General features: G+C 34.5%; 1 pseudogene; it reads left to right on the top strand.

Moving 5' to 3' along the window:
- Window positions 1–586: 586 nt before the first annotated feature.
- LOC120178787 lies at window positions 587–17288 on the top strand (annotated as a pseudogene).
- Window positions 17289–18001: the final 713 nt, after the last annotated feature.

The following is an 18001-nucleotide window of genomic DNA, read 5'->3' on the forward strand; positions in this document are numbered from 1 at the left end:
TTACCTTGTGAGGTTTTTCTTGTAAGTTTGCAAATTTGTAATATTCTCTTTGAGAAAAGAGTGTTCTCAAGAATTGGTGTATATTCTTGAGGGAGTTGTAAGGTTATCTCTTTGACCTCAAAAGAAAGACAAATTAGTGAATTTGTTGGAAAATCCTTAGTGTGATAGCTAAGGTAGTGGACGTAGACTTTGGTTGATAAAGTCGAACCACTGTATATCGCTGTGCAATTACTTTCAATTTTCTTCAAAAGCTTCCACCAAAATTTTTATTGCCAATTCACCCCCTCTTGGCCGATTTCATCGATCGATTAACTCAACAATTATTTTCTTAAAAAAATTCTTAGTAATATATAATATTAAAAAAGATCTAAAAACATATAATGATGTGATAAAATCAATTGATTTTTTTTATTTCTTTCATAAGATTATTCATAATGTCAGATCTACAAGTATGAAGATAAAGTATGCATTCAAAAAGTCTTTATGTAATTTAAACAGATTTTAAAATAATGATATGAGAAATTTCACAATACTGAATAAGCTCTAAAAATAATGATTTAGAATTTTTATAAAACTATTCTCAAGTATGATTTTTTTCTTTTGGCTTTTAATTTTGTTCTATTTCCAGGTGGTGCACGTTGTTTGTAGTACAAGTACAGGCCAGGCCAAGGTGAACCCATTTACACCCAAAGCTTCATTGATTCGTTACTGGAGCAGCCACATTTCCAACACTCTTACGAAGTCACCGTTTTTTGTCTCCAAAGCTTCTCCACTCAGCGCTGTTGACTCTGCCAAACCCACCATCGCCGATGATAACTCTTTGTCTTCCCACATTGCTGATTTTTATTCATTGGCCGATCTTTTCTGTTTGTTCCGGGACGAATCCTCGATACTGGATGCCGTAGCCAAGGGCAACAGGAAGCGGATTTTGAAGTTTATTCGAGTAAAAGCTTTAAGGGTTGTGGCACGTCGAGACGCGGAGGGGTCGACTCGTTCAAGAACTACTCCGATGGGCTGAATACTCCCAACGAATCGTTTAAAAAATACAGAGGGGGATCAAACGGACATCGAGAAGAGTTCAATAGCTATGTCAAAGATGCCAACGTCGCTGTTGATAACTTCACCAACTACGGCTCCGGCGCCACGGGCGGCTCCGGTGGATTCAACAGCTATCAGGAACGAGTTAAAGTGCCGAACCTCCGTTTCACCAGCTATGACTCTGGCGGTACCAAACATAAACTCTCTTTCTCGGGTTACAGCTCCGAGACAAACTCAGGCACCCAAGCATTCAACAATTACGGGAAGAAGGGGAAGTCAGATCCGACCGAGTTCACAAGTTACAGTGGTAACGCCAACACCATCGGGTCGAGTTTTACGGGGTACGGGGTGTTGGGGGAGTCAGCAAACGACTCATTTAAATTTTACAGCCTATGGTGACTCAGGTAACAATCCCCACAACAGCTTCAAAACGTATGGTTTAGCTACTAAGCTGGGGATTGATAGTTTCACTGGCTACAGAGATTCAGCCAATGTGGGAGACGATTCTTTTCAGTCTTACGCAAGGGATTCAGATTATTTTTCGCAATTCGGCATTTACTTCGTTCAAAGAATATGGTAAAGGATCCCCCGGTTCAACCACGATTGGGTTCAAACTGTACGACTTGGCTCGATCGTTCGTTGATTATGCATAAAAGGGTGTCTCGTTTGCCGTTTACTCGAACTCGAGCTCCAAAGAAACAACCTCATCGCCGGCCAGTGGCATTCCTGTGAAAAGATGTGTTGAACCGGGTAAATTCTTTAGGGAGTCCGTTTTGAAGGAAGGGAATGTCATGGTTATGCCCGATATTGTCGATAAGATGCCCCGAAGGTCATTTTTGCCCCGGGTGATTTCGAGTAAATACCGTTTTTGACCTCACACTTATCCGAGCTTAAGAAAATTTTTGGGACGACCATGGAACTGGTGCTTGTGAACGCATTGGCGGAATGTGAGCGGCCGGCGAGCCGTGGTGAGACGAAGCTGTGCGTTGGGTCGGCAGAGGACATGATTGACTTCGCCACCTCGGTGTTAGGCCACAATGTGACGGTAAGGACGACGAAAACTGTGAAGGGGTCAAAGAAGGAGATCATGATCGGAGAAGTCAAAGGGATCAACAGCGAAAATGTGACCAAATTGGTATCGTGCCATCAGAGTTTATACGTACCTACTCTATTATTGTCAGTTAGTTCCCAAGGTTAGGTTTTACGAGGTTGATATTTTAGTTGTTAGAAGCAAATCCAAGATTAATCACGGTGTAGATACCCATTTTTGTCTGAGTCTTTTTTTATTTTATTTATATTATTATTTATAATATTATTATTATTATTATTAATTACAAGTTACATTTTGCAGGCCAATCCCGAGGCCCATTCCCGAAGCCCACCAAGAACCCAATAAGCCCACCCATCAGCCAAACCTTAAACCCAATTCACAATAGGGTTTTAAAACCCTAAAAGCTATCATCCAACAGCCAACCGCCGTCGCCGTTTGGCCTTCCATCTTCCAGCCATGCTTGAGCTGCCGATGGTGAATCCTAAGCTAGCCGTCATCAGCAATCTGGTCACACAGTGAAGTAAATGTCATCAACAGTGTATCAAACTTACCCCAAGTCTGAAAACCCCAAATAAAATATAACCTAAATCTCGAATTTTACGGGATTTAATCCTGCAAAATCAATGAGACATTTTTTCATCATCAAAATCCATCTTAAGCATGATTCATTCGGGGTTTTCAGAGAAAAAGGGAGATAGAATTTTTTGAAAGAAAACCGAGAAGAAAATAAAGTTTTTAAACCGATAAAACCAAAAAGCAGAAACGAAAAAGCCTTACATTTGAGACCATTGACCTGCCCACCGAAGCTGAAAAATCTGTCTTAAGCAGCCAAGGTAATCCCTTTGTCTTTGAAGGTTTGGTTTTTAGGTTGAGATTTTTTGGGGTTTAGGTTATAGGAAGCAAGAAAGTAATTTGGGGTGGTTATTTTGTGTGTTAACCACCGAGAACGGCGGTGGAAACGCCGTGAGGCGGCGCTGCTCGTGGGTTTGGGGGAGAGAGTTTCTCTCCTTTATTTTTCGATCGAGATATGCAAATGATTTTAGGGTTCTTACAACCCTATAAGGATGGTTAAATGCCATCTGTTGTGCGACACCGTTTCAATAAGGGGAGGCTAGGCATTTTTTGCATAAAGGGGTAAATCTCAGTTTAAGTCCCCTACGTTTGTAATGTTCTGTAACTGGTCATTAATGAAATTTTGAAATCTTTGACTTCGAGCCTCATGTTTTTTATATTTTATTTTAGTCCTAAATTTCTAGTTATATACGTTTATGTTTATATGGATACGTAGGCCATTGTATTTTAACTTATTTATGATTAAGAAGCTTAATTTGTTATTGTTTCGTTTTAAGTCATTTTGTTCATGTTGTTTTATGCTTTTGCTATGTTTTCGTTTTAAGCATCTTATTTTTACCTGTATTACAATTTAGTTCTCTTTTGCATACAAGTGTGTTTATGTATATATTTAAGCCCATGCCATTGTAGTTTATTTTATTTACACTAAAGCAGTACTTGTTTATACTAGTTTATTTTAGTCCCCGTTTTTTCTATTATTTTATCTTTGATTAAGTTTCTATTAGTTTTATGGTATTTTATTTCTTCTATTTTAGTCCCTAAGTGAGTTGCAATTTTTTTATTTTGAATTTTAAATTTCATCCTTTTTTATATTTTGGTCATTTTTACACTGTTAATTGTTTTTGATTAATTGGTTAATTTCACTTATTAATTTGTGATGTGATTATTTATTTCTTCACATTTAGTTTTTTTTTTAACTTTTCATATTTTGGTCTGCTATGCTTGCTTGTTTTCATTTTAATCTAGGTTATAATATTCATGTACATATTATGTTTCAAATGTCTTTGTGCATGTACTAATTTATTTATTTTTATTTTATTTCATTACATACATGTGATGTATCATATATGCCTATATACATAAATTATAATTTTTTTTTACCCTTGCATATTCATATATATATATATATATATATATATATTACCAATGTTTGTTCCATGTTATTTAATTTTGATTTATGTTAATTTGTTAAAAATCTAATTGTCATCATTTTACGTTATTTGTTCGAATATCTTCGAGGACCGATATTTGTAGATTGGGTGTGGAGAGCACCACTTGATCGAAGTGATGTAATCCAATATGACATTCGAACCAAATACGAATTTGAAATCAATCATTTGTATTTTGTTTGTTATTAATTCATTTTATTTTAAAATCAAACATTGCAATGAATGTCTCTAAATGATAGTTTATTTCATTCCATGCAATTTGTCAATCTTTATTCTATAATGTATATTTGATTTATTTTTTAAACCAATTTATTTTGTTGTATACAAATATCATTGTTTATATATCTGATTCACAGAGGGAATATTTTTTATGGATAAGAAATAGTCGAAATAGTTTCCCAACGGAGGATTGTTAATTTCGAGGTTTCTTTTTTAATTAAAGAATTTTCCCTAACATTCATTAATTTGAAGCAAATTAATTAAATTTCAATAAATGGATCATATTTTAACTTTTATATTTGATTTATATTTTCCACCATTTACAACAACGTGTAAGCGACACAGTACAAATTTTGGGCGCTGTGGGGTGTTAATCCTTCCCCATGCGTAAGTGGAAATTATAAGTTTGAGTACATAGTTAACTTATGATCCGTTTATGGAAATTTTTAATTGCTTCGTTTTTTGTCATACTAACATTTTATTTGTGGCTTTCAGCTTTGTCAAGATTTTATCATTTTTTCCTTGTTTTGTTTTCCTTTTGAGTCGAAGGTAGGTATGTTCCTCCTCATACACATCACTGCATTCACATAACATAAGCTCTAGTCACGAGCTTCGATCCAAATTAGTCAGGTGATTGCTTTACTATCGTAAGAATTTATTCTTTGTATGAGTTTTAGCAAATAACCCATGGGATAAACACTTTATACCTTCGTAGGGATTTATTCCTCGTATGGGTATAAGGCTGTGAATCCTCTCGAATTGAACTCGATCCGTTTGAAACCTATAATGGGTGAGGATCAAGGGTTTGGCAGCCCAAGGGGGCACCAACATCAAGGACAATTCGAGTCCCTTTTTCCCATTAGAGCCGAAACCATGCATATAGTGAACCGTAGAACGATCACCCTAGGTATAGTCATACTGAACCTTTGTCTGTTAGTAGGTACCCAAAATAGGTGTACACGAAGGAGGAACGACTCTAAACTTTTACCTTTTGCTTTAAATTCGTAGAATATTTTTTTTCGAACAAAAGCATGCGAACTAGATAACATGCGGTTAGGACCAATTTCTTGAAAATAGATCATTCTGGGTAGAAAGCATGTCCGGGTAGGATTGTTATCTATTAAAAGCATGTTCGGGTAGATATCATGACGAGGTAGGTGTTAATTCATCTTTGAATAACATTTTTACATGTATCGATTGTTTTACCTGTACTAACTAATTTTTTTTTCCTTTTTTGTGCACACTAACTTATTTCGTTTATTTTGTTTGTGTTATTTTTCATTCTTCTTTGCATTGCATTGCATCAACATAACATAATGCGAAAATTTTGATCCGCAAGGGGATATTCAAGAGAAATTTTCATAAGGAGAGATAAAAAATTTCAATCAAGCAGTCGCATACACAAACATTCATCGAGGGCTGAAAATGGTTCATAGTATAAGAAGGAGACTTGCTCGAGGATCGTACAACATTCGAGACTAAAATGATCCATTGATTCGAGGAGAAATCCAGTAGTGGAGTCTTATCTACAATCATGTCATCTCTAGTCATCAAGGATCGACGCACTGGCTTCAGCATCGTCAAAGCATTAACGAATTACATATCATTTAGGGGCATCATTTCCAAATACAAAGATCTGAGACGAAGCAATGAGCTCGAAGATCGTGGAACATTCGAGACATGAAAGATGATCAACTGATCTGAAGAGTAATCAAACAATAGATTATCATCTATAATTATTTCATCGTTAGTCATCAAAGAGCGATGCACTGACTTCAACACTGTAGGGGCATCAACTGAGTTAGGTTACAGAGCATTGAGGGATATCATTTTTTAGGATGAAGATCCAAGACGAAGCAATTATCCACTTCAAACTCAACATCTATGCGAAGGCATGTCTGTAAAGTGGACTGTCTTGTAATGTGAAATCTTTCACCTCTGGTGAAAATTGTTCTAAAATATTCATCGTTGGGATCAATATTTTTTCATTTGCATTTATATCATCGCATTTTTCATAACATTCATTTAAGCATTTTACATGCATATATCATACCTTGTGGGAAACTTTGAGGAAGCGTTTCTAACTGTGCAACTGCATTCGCACAGTACTGAGAATGGATGGAAAATTTGAGCACCTGAAGAAAGAGCTGGAAGAGAGTTTGTAAAAGATGCAAGCAGAGTGGGAAGTTAAAATGGAGCAGGTACAAAAGGCCACCATTGACCGTATCTTGCAAAATCAAATTGACCTAATGGATCAAATGGTAGCAAAGTTGGCTGGGCTCAACCAAGAAAGAGGCAAAGAGAAGATTTCCTAGACCAGAGGAAACTCTGAATGTGTGATAGCCCATGTTAGTCCCCAAATAATTATTTCACCCCACAAGATTTCTAGCCATCAAGCACACTTCTCCACCACTAAAACTCATGTAACTGTGCTAAATCCTCAAGGTAATTCTACTAATCACAACATGCCAAATTCTGATAAGATGAAGAGAGCCAACAATGAGATCCCGGAGAATCTGAAACAGTGGTGTAGAGAGACATTCCAGGGAATGAGAGGACAGAGCTCTCACTATGGAATGGATGCAACAGAATTAGTACTAGTTCCTAACTTGGTGCTTCCGCCCAAATTCAAGATGCCCGCCTTTGTAAAATACAGTGAAACCAGTTACCCTAATACCCATCTCACGATGTTTATTCGAAGAATGACTGGGTACACAAACAATAATCAGATGTTGATTCACTGCTTCCAAGCCAGTTTAATTGGACCCTCTTCAAGGTGGTACAATCAACTGAGTCGTACTGAAATCCTCTCTTGGAAGGATTTGACTAGTGCCTTTCTGAGTCAATACAAGCACATGATCGATATGGCCCTTGATCGAACAATGCTGCAGAATATGGAGATGAAGAATGGTGAGAACTTCTGACAATATGCTCAAAGATGGAGGGATGTCGCATCTCAAGTACATCCACCAATGACTGAAAGAGAGTTCATCACTATATTTATTGATACATTGAAGTCTTCATATATCGACTACATGACAGGAGTTGCCACCAAGAGTTTCTCTAACATCGTCATGTATGGAGAAACGATCGAAAGAGCAATCAAGAATGGCCAGATAGGAGGCACTAGCCGTACTAATAATGAGAAAAGAGCTAAGATTAACATTGAGGGATCTTATCTAGCTAGTTTGGGACTAAACCTCATAAGATATTCTATGAAAAGACTCACATCAGTACAATTCCAATGACATATGAGGAGTTGCTCCCAACGCTAGTTGAGATGAATTTGGTGACTCCAGTTCGGCCTAAACCAAGATAAACCCCATATCCTGAAGGCCATGATATTAACGCTATATGCAACTATCACATTGGGAGCTCAGGGCACACCACTGAGAATTGTATGACATTGAAGCGCAAGATCCAAGATCTGATCGATTCAGGGGCATTAATGTTCAATGTGTGATGGGGCATTCTGATCGGAAGTCGGCCGGAGCATCCATCAGGAGATTTTGTTGCATTTTCATACATGACATCTTGTTTGAATTTGTTTTTCTTTTGTTCTTCTTATGTTTAAATGTTTGTAAATCACTTGACTTTTGAACATTTTCAATAAAATGCTTCCTTCTTAGGAAATGAACAATGAGCAAATTTTAATCTTGAATTCTTTGAATATCAATTTAATTAAAAGAATTTAATAATTGAGGTTGTAAATCTTTGACAAATAACAAGATTAAACCTTGCAAAACAATGACCCCTTGATCCTAATCTAAATATGCACCAGAATATATACCCCTCTCTTGCAGAGACCGAGCTAATTATCTCCTCGTATGTATAACCAATTAAAGTCTTAGCATTCAGGTATGTGTTAGGAGCAGATAAAATGGGGCAACTAGCACATAAGATTGCAAAACTAATTAGTTTCTACTTCTGTTAATGATGTTCAATGATGATCATGGTCTTTTCAGATGGAATGGTCAAGTAGGTGAATCTAGTTTAGGTCAGTTGCTTGGAAATTGAACTCTAACGATGAGATTTTCTGACTTTCAACAAACACTTGGGCTATAACAGGTTTTCCTCAGTGAGCTTAAGAAATGGAATCTGTATACCCAAATATAAAAATATATGTATACAATAAAGCTGAGCTATTCTGCTAAAGCAATTGGTTATAGAGGAAACTCGAAAGCCCTGGCTTTATGAATAGATTACATTCAAACCATGACATTGATCAGGTACTTGGCAATCCGGTGTTTGCTCCACTGTGGTTGTCAAGTCAAAGACTTTGTAATGACATGAATCCTCTAGCTAGCCAAACAAAGGCAATTATAAAATATATGTACAATAAAGATGAATTCATCTATCCAAACAATGGCAAATTAAATCAAATTTACTAAATAAGGAGTTTCAGTGAATATGGACTAAGGGATTTGAGGAACGCCTGTTATAGTCGACTTCACACGAGCACTCAGAAATCTCCTTGTGAGACCGATATTTCTGCACTACCTTGACTAGGTAAGTCTACGAAGCTTGAACAAATGGAAGGTTTCAGAGAATTGAAATATAAGTGTTCCAAAGAGTCTATTAATTAACTATGCTAGTTGTGCCATTTTGTTTGCCTTCGATCAAAATGCCAAACTCAGAAAGATGGGCATGCTATGATCTTCACGAGGACCAATCGATGAAACAAACCTTAGAATTTAGGTAGCCAACCTCAAAAACAACCTTTCGATCTTGATATTTGTCAAAGATTTGTACCTATCAAAGATTAAAAGAGCAGTTGATTTTTTATATTCAATGAATTCATATTGTTGTGATTTGCTCCAATTGTGAAGCCGAAGAAAGGGAATTATTTTAGTTCACTTGACAATGAAAAATCACATATTTTTTCTTCGTCAAGTTGTTTTCAAAAGAAGAAAAACATTTTTAAACAAGATAAGTTCTCTGGAAGTATATCTTGGAATTCAACGAATATATCGAAGTGGGGCAAGGGAAGCCAATTCTTGGGAAAAAATTTGCTGGGGTAAGGAAACAAATTATCTCAGGTTGAGGTTTACAAGAGTACAACCTGGTGGAAATGAAGACAAATTGAATCAAAGATAGAGTGAAGACTGCTCTCGCAACTACTCTCCTTCCAGATCGAGAAAACATACATCAATGCATATATACATCAACACATATATACATATTACATGAGTTTGCATCTTTGCATCAAAAATTTATCATCGTGTGCATTAAAGACATTTTTTCCTCTCTTGAGGACAAATTCAATAAAAAATCAAATAAATTTTATCTTGACATCCATCATCATAACATCCAAGATAGTCAGTCAAAAATACATCATTTTGATCAAAGCTCGGAGATGACCAGATGTCTCTAACTTGAAGAAGCAATGATTTGACTTCCTGAAGTCAACAATCAAGACATTTCCTCAACATATAGGAACAAGAAGACTATCTATCACCTTTGAGGGTGTTTTTATTAAAGTAAAATTATGTCTCACATGAGACATTTTTCCACAAATTTTGAGAATTTTAAAACAAATTTCATCTCAATTGAGACATTTTTCCTTTAAGATACAAAATTTGAATTTGTTTCACATTAAACAAAGTTGATCTCAGTTGAGATCGCTTTCTCTTAAAACAAACTTCGTCTTGCTTGAGACATTTTTTTTCCTTTGATATACAAATTTCGAATTTGATTCACTTGAAACAAAAATTAATCTCACTTGAGATTGTTATTTTTTTCAAAACAAATTTCGTCTTGTTTGAGACATTTTTCCTTTGAGAATACAAATTTCGAATTTGATTTCACATTAAACAAAGTTGATCTCACTTGAGATCGTTTTCTCAAAAAACAAACGTTGTCTCGCTTGAGACAATTTCTCTAAAAATAATTTTTGTCTCGTTTGAGACAATTTCTCTAAAAACAAATGTTGTCCCACTTGAGACAATTTTCCAAATTATGAATTTGTTTAACTGGAAACAAACATCATCTCTGAGTCGTTTCTTTTGAAACAAAGGATCTTTGAGTCTATTTCTTTTAAAACAAAACTTTGTCTCTCTTGAGACAGATTTTATTGAAAAATCTTTGAGCATGTTTCACCTAAAACAAAATGAAAAATCTTTGAGTATGTTTATTTGATAACAAAATTTTGTCTCTTTTGAGAAAGTTTCTTTTGAAAGAATCTTTGAGTATGTTTCTTTGGAAAAAAAATTTGTCTCTTTTTGAGACATTTCCTTTTGAAGAAAAATCTTTAAGTCTGTTTTTATGAAAACAAAGGTTTGTCTCTTTTGAGACAATTTCTCTTAAAACAAACATCTTTGAGATTGTTTCACTTGAAATAAAACCTATCTTTGTGTTTGTTTCTCTTGAAACAAAAGTCTGTGAGTTGTTTCTTTTGAAATAAAAATCTTTGAGTTATTTCTTTTGAAAAAATTCTTTGAGTCTGTTTCTTTTGAACCAAAGTTTTGTCTCTCTTAAGACAATTTCATGAAAAAAATCTTTGAGTCATTTCTTTTGAAACCAAAATCTTTGAGTTTGCTTCTTTTGAAACAAAGTTTTGTCTCTCTTGAGACAGTTTTTCTTGAGAAAAATCTTTGAGTCTGTTCCTTTTGAAAAATCTTTGATATTGTGTCTCTTAACAAAATATCTATGATTCTATTTCTTTAAAAACAAATGTTGTCTCTTGAGACAAATTTTAATGAAAAACCAACCTTTAAGATTGTTTCTTTTGAGAAAAATCCTTGAGTCTGTTTCTTTGGAAACGAAATTTACAATCTTTGAGTCTGTTTCTTTTGAAACATCATCTTTGAGTCGGGTTTTTTTGAAATCATTATCCCTAAAGATGGCCAGAACTCTTCATCATGTATGAGCTGTGTCATCCCCAACCAGATCTCTTCATCACGTATAAGCCCTGTCACCCCTAGATAACCAGCCGTCCTCATCACGTAGGAACCGAGTTATCACCCTTCCTAAAGATGACCAGAACTCTTCATCACGTATGAACCGTGTCATCCCCGACTAGATATCCTCATCGCGTAGGAGCCGTGTCACCCCTAGATAACCACCTGTCCTCATCGTGTAGGAACCGAGTTATCACCCTTCCTAAAGATGGCCAAGAACTCTTCATCACGTATGAGCAGTGTCATCCCTCGACCAGATTTCCTCATCACGTAGGAACCATGTCACCCTTAGACGACCCAAACTCTTCATCTCGTATGAGCAGTGTCGTCCCCAACAACAAACCTTATCTAATTTCTAAGAAAAGGGGGAGAACCAGACAAAAACGTGTGGTCTTGTCGTCTTTGCCATATTCTTATTAACACAAGAATAAACAAAGAGGGGCAGCTGTAGACACCTGTTTTTGTCTGGGTCTTTTTTTTATTTTATTTATATTATTATTATTATTATTAATTACAAGTTACATTTTGTAGGCCAATCTCGGGGCCCATTCTCGAAGCCCACCAAGAACCCAATAAGCCCACCCATCAGCCAAACCCTGAACTTGATTTACCATAAGGTTTTAAAACCCTAAAAGCTATCATCCAACAACCAACCACCGCAACCGTTTGGCCTTCCATCTCCTAACCATGCTTGAGCCGCCGATGGTGAATCCTGAGCCGGCCGTCATCAGTAATCTGGTCACACAGTGAAGCAAATGTCATCAACAGTGTATCAAACTTACCCCAAGTCTGAAAACCCCAAATAAAATATAACCTAAATCCCGATTTTTACGGGATTTAATCCTGCAAAATTAGTGAGACCCATACCCTTATTCTAGATATCATCATCATCAAATCCATCACAAAAAAGGGAAATAAAAACAGAACGGAGAGAAAATGAAGATTCATTCGGTGTTTTCAGAGAAAAAGGGAGATAAATTTTTTTGAAAGAAAACCGAGAAGAAAATAAAGTTTTTAAATCGATAAAACCAAAAAACAGAAACGAAAAAGCCTTACCTTTGAGATCATTGACCTGCCCACCGAAGCTGAAAAATCCGTCTTAAGTAGCCAAGGTAATCCCTTTGTCTTTGAGGGTTAGGTTGAGATTTTTCGAGGTTTAGGTTATAGGAAGCAAAAAAGTAATTTGGGGTGGTTATTTTGTGTGTTAACCACCGAGAACGGCAGTGGAAACGCCGTGAGGCTGCGCTGCTCGTGGGTTTGGGGGAGAGAGTTTCTCTCTTTTGTTTTTCAATCAATATATGCAAATAATTTTAGGGTTCTTATAACCCTATAAGGATGGTTAAATGCCATCTGTTGTGCGACACGGTTTCAACAAGGGGAGGCTAGGCATTTTTTGCATAAAGGGGTAAATCTCAGTTTAAGTCCCCCACGTTTGTAATGTTTTGTAACTGGTCATTAATGAAATTTTGAAATATTTGACTTTGGGCCTCATGTTTGTTTATATTTTATTTTAGTCCTAAATTTCTAGTTATATACGTTTATGTTTATATGGATACGTAGGCCATTTTATTTTAACTTATTTATGATTAAGAAGCTTAATTTGTTATTGTTTCGTTTTAAGTCATTTTGTTCATGTTGTTTTATGCTTTTGCTATGTTTTCATTTTAAGCATCTTATTTTTACCTGTATTACAATTTAGTCCTCTTTTGCATACAAGTGTGTTTATGTATATATTTAAGCCCGTGCCATTGTAGTTTATTTTATTTATACTAAACCAGTACTTGTTTATACTAGTTTATTTTAGTCCCCGTTTTTTCTGTTATTTTATCTTTGATTAAGTTTCTATTAGTTTTATGGTATTTTATTTTCTTCTATTTCAGTCCCTAAGTGAGTTGCAGTTTTTTTTTTTATTTTGAACTTTAAATTTCATCATTTTTTATATTTTGGTCATTTTTACACTATTAATTGTTTTTGATTAATTGGTTAATTTCACTTATTAATTTGTGATGTGATTATTTATTTCTTTACATTTAGTTTTTTCTTGAAATTTTCATATTTTGGTCTGCTATGCTTGCATGTTTTCATTTTAATCTAGGTTATAATATTCATAATATGTACATATTATGTTTCAAATGTCTTTGTGCATGTACTAATTTATTTATTTTTATTTTATTTCATTACATACATGTGATGTATCATATATGCCTATATACATAAATTATAAATTTATATTTACCCTTGCATATTCATATATATATATACATACATATATATATATATATATATTACCAATGTTTGTTCCATGTTATTTAATTTTGATTTATGTTAATTTGTTAAAAATCTAATTGTCATCATTTTACGTTATTTGTTCGAATATCTTCGAGGATCGATATTTGTAGAATGGGCGTGGAGAGCACCACTTGATCGAAGTGATGTAACACAATATGACATTCGAACCAAATACGAATTTGAAATCAATCATTTGTATTGTTAGTTATTAATTCAGTTTATTTTAAAATCAAACATTGCAATGAATGTCTCTAAATGATAATTTATTTCATTCCATGCAATTTGTCAATCTTTATTATATAATGTATATTTGATTTATTTTTTAAACCAATTTATTTTGTTGTATACAAATATCATTGTTTATATATCTGATTCGCAGAGGGAATATTTTTTATGGATAAGAAACAGTCGAAATAACTTTCTCAATGGAGGATTGTTAATTTCGAGGTTTCTTTTTTAATTAAAGAATTTTCCCTAACATTCATTAATTCGAAGCAAATTAATTAAATTTCAATAAATGGATCACATTTTAACTTTTATATTTGATTCATATTTTCCACCATTTACGACAACGTGTAAGCGACACAGTACCAATTTTGGGCGTTGTGGGGTGTTAATCCTTCCCCACGCGTAACCGACTCCCGAACCCATTTTAATCGAATCTTTGGTAAACGCAGACCATTTTTTTCTTAAAAAATAATTTTCCTTAAAATTGTTTTTAAAAGACGTTTTTAGGTATTCGATCTACCTAACTCAAAGGTTGATGACAACTATTTTTCAATTTAATTGAAATCAATTCCAACTCACCCATTTTTTCAAATTAAAGTCATAATCTTTTTTTTAAATAAAATTTAATTGTTTTATAAAATAATGGTCATGACACACGGCGTTGCCATTTGTCACCTTGACACGTCAGCTTGGAGTCTACCTTCTTGGCACTTGGATCAAGTCCTGGACGAATTGAAGTCTGCCATTGGATCTTTGAGAATGACATGTTTTGGACTACAGTGGATCTTTTCTTTTCTGGTCCAAACACTTTGTTACTTCTATTTCTCATTTTTCCATCGTTTTGTATTGTTATAATTTATCATCAACTTATGGTTGTTTTTTTCCTTCTCAAAGTGTTCGATTTATTAAATTAAACTAATATTATAAATTAATTGAAAATTGTCAACACCGTTTTTTGGTCCAGGCGGAGAAAAGACCGATACCGACTCGGGAGTTTTCTCTTTGAAAAATGTTTTGAAATGTGAGGAGTCGCCACCAATCATTTAAGGTGCGATTGGGACACCGTTAAATCCGGGTGATATTAATAAAACATTTTTTTTTATCAAAATACCGAGTTTTAAGGTCTACGAAAATCCATAAATCGGGTTCGGGAGTCAGTTAGCGTAGAAAAGGATCAGTATCCCCACAAGCGCCCAAATATTGGTACCTAGTTGATTATCATATATTTAAAATCGGAAATTTTGAGTTCGATCTTTATTTAATTTGAAAATCATTACAGATGCAAAGTTGAAAAGGGTATTCCATTTATTGAAACCGCTAATATTCGCTCCCAAGCGTAAATGCGGGAGATTTGCTATTGTGCCTAATAACCGAATATTTCCTCATTTTTAGAAAACACGATGTGGTCTTTGAAAAGGATGTCGACCTATTTCGGGAATCACCAGTAGTCACCCCCTGAGCATACTTACGGAAGATATACTATTAATTCCCTAATAAGTGAACATTGGCTTAGGTTTTAAAAAAGCAATGCAATCAAACAAATTTTTATTTAATCTTAATTAAGCTAAGGTAAATAAAATGCTTTTTCTAGCTTAAGGTGTCAAATTATGAAATTAAAGGAACCTAGAAGCTCAAAGCTAAAAATGTAGGCTCTAATATTAATCCTATTTGATTTTAATAAATTATCGAATCGAATAATCGAGATAGTTCCTCGAGCATTTAGGCGAGAGTCAACTCATGTTATTCCCTAAATTTAAAGACTAATTTGAAATATAACCTAAAGTGAAGGCTCTATTTAACCTATTCAATTATGTCAATCTTAAAGTTCTAATTGAAGTTCGGGGACTAAAAGGTGAAAGATCTAAAATATCGATTTCTAAAAGACTTAAAAGCTTAAGGACCTAAATTAATAATTTCTAAAATTGAGGACTAATTTAAAACCTATTTTTTATCTAAATTATTGAACCGATTGTTTTTTAGAAAATATTAATTATTGATAAATTTTAAAATCGAGCAATCAATTCGAGTAATCGGGCATCTTATGTGAAAACTCGACTCGAATTGCTCCCTAATTAAACTAGAGTGTCATCCTAATTTATAAGCTTGATTCGAATGTTAATGTAATTTAAAACTAAATTTAAGAAATTATACCATGAAACAAAGCAATTAATAAACCGAATTAAAAAAATAAACTAACAAATAAAAAAAACAGTAAAACATAGAATGAAAATAAAATAAACATAAAATAAGGACCTAAATACATAAATGTGAAATTACTAAACTAAATGGGAACAAATTAAACATAAAATAGAACTTAATTAAAACAAATTGAAATTTGAAGGCTAAATCGAAACAAAATAAAAATATATGATTTAGGGACAAAAATACAAAACATGCTAGAAATTAAAGGGACCTAAAGAAAGTTATAATATTTATTTACGCCTAAAAAATCTTTTAAAATAAAAAGGTAAAATTAAAAAATCAGTCCATGAAAATTTAAAAAAAAATTAAAATGTCACTACACATGAATAAAGTGTAAAAACACGCTAAAAATGGGGGGACTAAACTGAAATTATACTAAAAATTTCAATGCACAAACAAAAAATGGAAAATTATAAAAATGGTACCTTATAATGATCATTTTGTAAAAACACGAGAATTGTTGGGGGACCTAAAACGTGATTTCTCCTGAAATTGTTTTATAAATTCAATCTTTTTTCTTTTTTTAAACATTTCATTTTTTTGTTTTTTTAAACTTTTTTAGAGAGAGGGTTTCCCTCTCTCTAAAATTTCGACCGCTCGTCGGTCGTCGTCACGTTCGTCGTCAGCTGCCACCGTCTCTAGTGTCGTTGGCCACCAAAATTTACCGAGAGACTCGTCTTGACGCGGTGGTCATGGATCCGGGCTCAGTTTTGTGAAAAACAACCCAACGCCTCGAAATAAGCCGAGAACCCCTCGACTTCCACCGCCCGGATCACCACTGTCCGTCGTTGGATCGGACCCAAATTTTAGTATGATTCTCCCCTCCTCGAGACGCTTTTCTTCAACGTTTGGATCTGCAAATCGACTCCCCGAACATCGATGAGGCTTAGGTCGCACGATAACGTTTTTCCTCTTTTTCTTATTTTTTGCAAAAATAACTTTAGTTGTGGTTCTGATTTTTTCGAAAACTAAAAACGCTATTTTTATGCTTAATGTTCTTCGAAAAGAAAAGAAAAATAAATAAATAAATAAATAAATAAATAAAGGTTTTCTTACTGAGATTCAGAAATAGGAAAAAGTGAACAAAAATATTTACAATCTTAAAAAAGGTAACCTTAAAAATCTTGTTTATTGGCTTGAACAAATGATGAACTGATAGAGTTTTTACATTGCTTTCATTTGGGTTTTATACCCATTACAGTAGATATTACCCCTAAAAACAAATAATTAATCATGACAAGTGCTTTGAATTTTGGTGTCAGTGGTTGTTGTATTGCAGAGGTAGTAGCATGGTGGATGGGAAGGCATGGTGATAAGGAGCAGGGCATGAGCAGCAGTTAGGTTGGTTGTAGCATGGTATGGTTGTAATGCATTTTTTTGGGGGGATAAAATTAGTGATTACAGCTGCCCCTCTTCGCTCATTGCTGTGAAACGATAATGGAGCGAAGACATAAAGCACCAATTTTATCCAGTTGGGTCATCTTACATCTCTGAGCTCCAAGTTATTCTTATTATGAACTTTTCACTTTTATGTTCGGATGAGTTCTTCTCATTATGAACCCTTTCATTGGAATGTTGATCCACCTCCTTCTGCGATGATTGAGCTAAGGTTGAACAAGTTTTTCACATTATGAACTTCTTTTCCCTCACCGAATGAGTTCTTCTCATTATGAACTCTCCATCAGAAACGTCAATTCCTCAAATGAGGTGTTGCTGATTCAAAGTGTTGTGAATCGAGCAATAGGTTGAACAAGCTCTTCTCATTATGAAGTTCTTCTCCCTCTGTCGGATGAGTTCTTCTTATTATGAAATCTCCATAGGAAATCTCAATCCCTCAAGCGTGGCGTCACTGATTCAAAATACTGTAAATCGAGTGATAGGTCAAACAAGCTCTTCTAATTATGAACTTCTTCTCTCTCTGTCAGATGAGTTCTTCTCATTATGAACTATCCATTTGAAATGTCAATCCATCAAGCGAGGCGTCACTGATTCAAAATACCGTGAATCGAGTAATAGGTCGAACAACCTCTTCTTACTATGAACTTCTTCTCCCT

The sequence above is a fragment of the Hibiscus syriacus genome, unplaced genomic scaffold, assembly GCF_006381635.1.
Source record: "Hibiscus syriacus cultivar Baekdansim isolate YM2019G1 unplaced genomic scaffold, ASM638163v2 tig00112382_pilon, whole genome shotgun sequence".
In the NCBI taxonomy this organism is placed as follows: Eukaryota; Viridiplantae; Streptophyta; class Magnoliopsida; order Malvales; family Malvaceae; genus Hibiscus; species Hibiscus syriacus.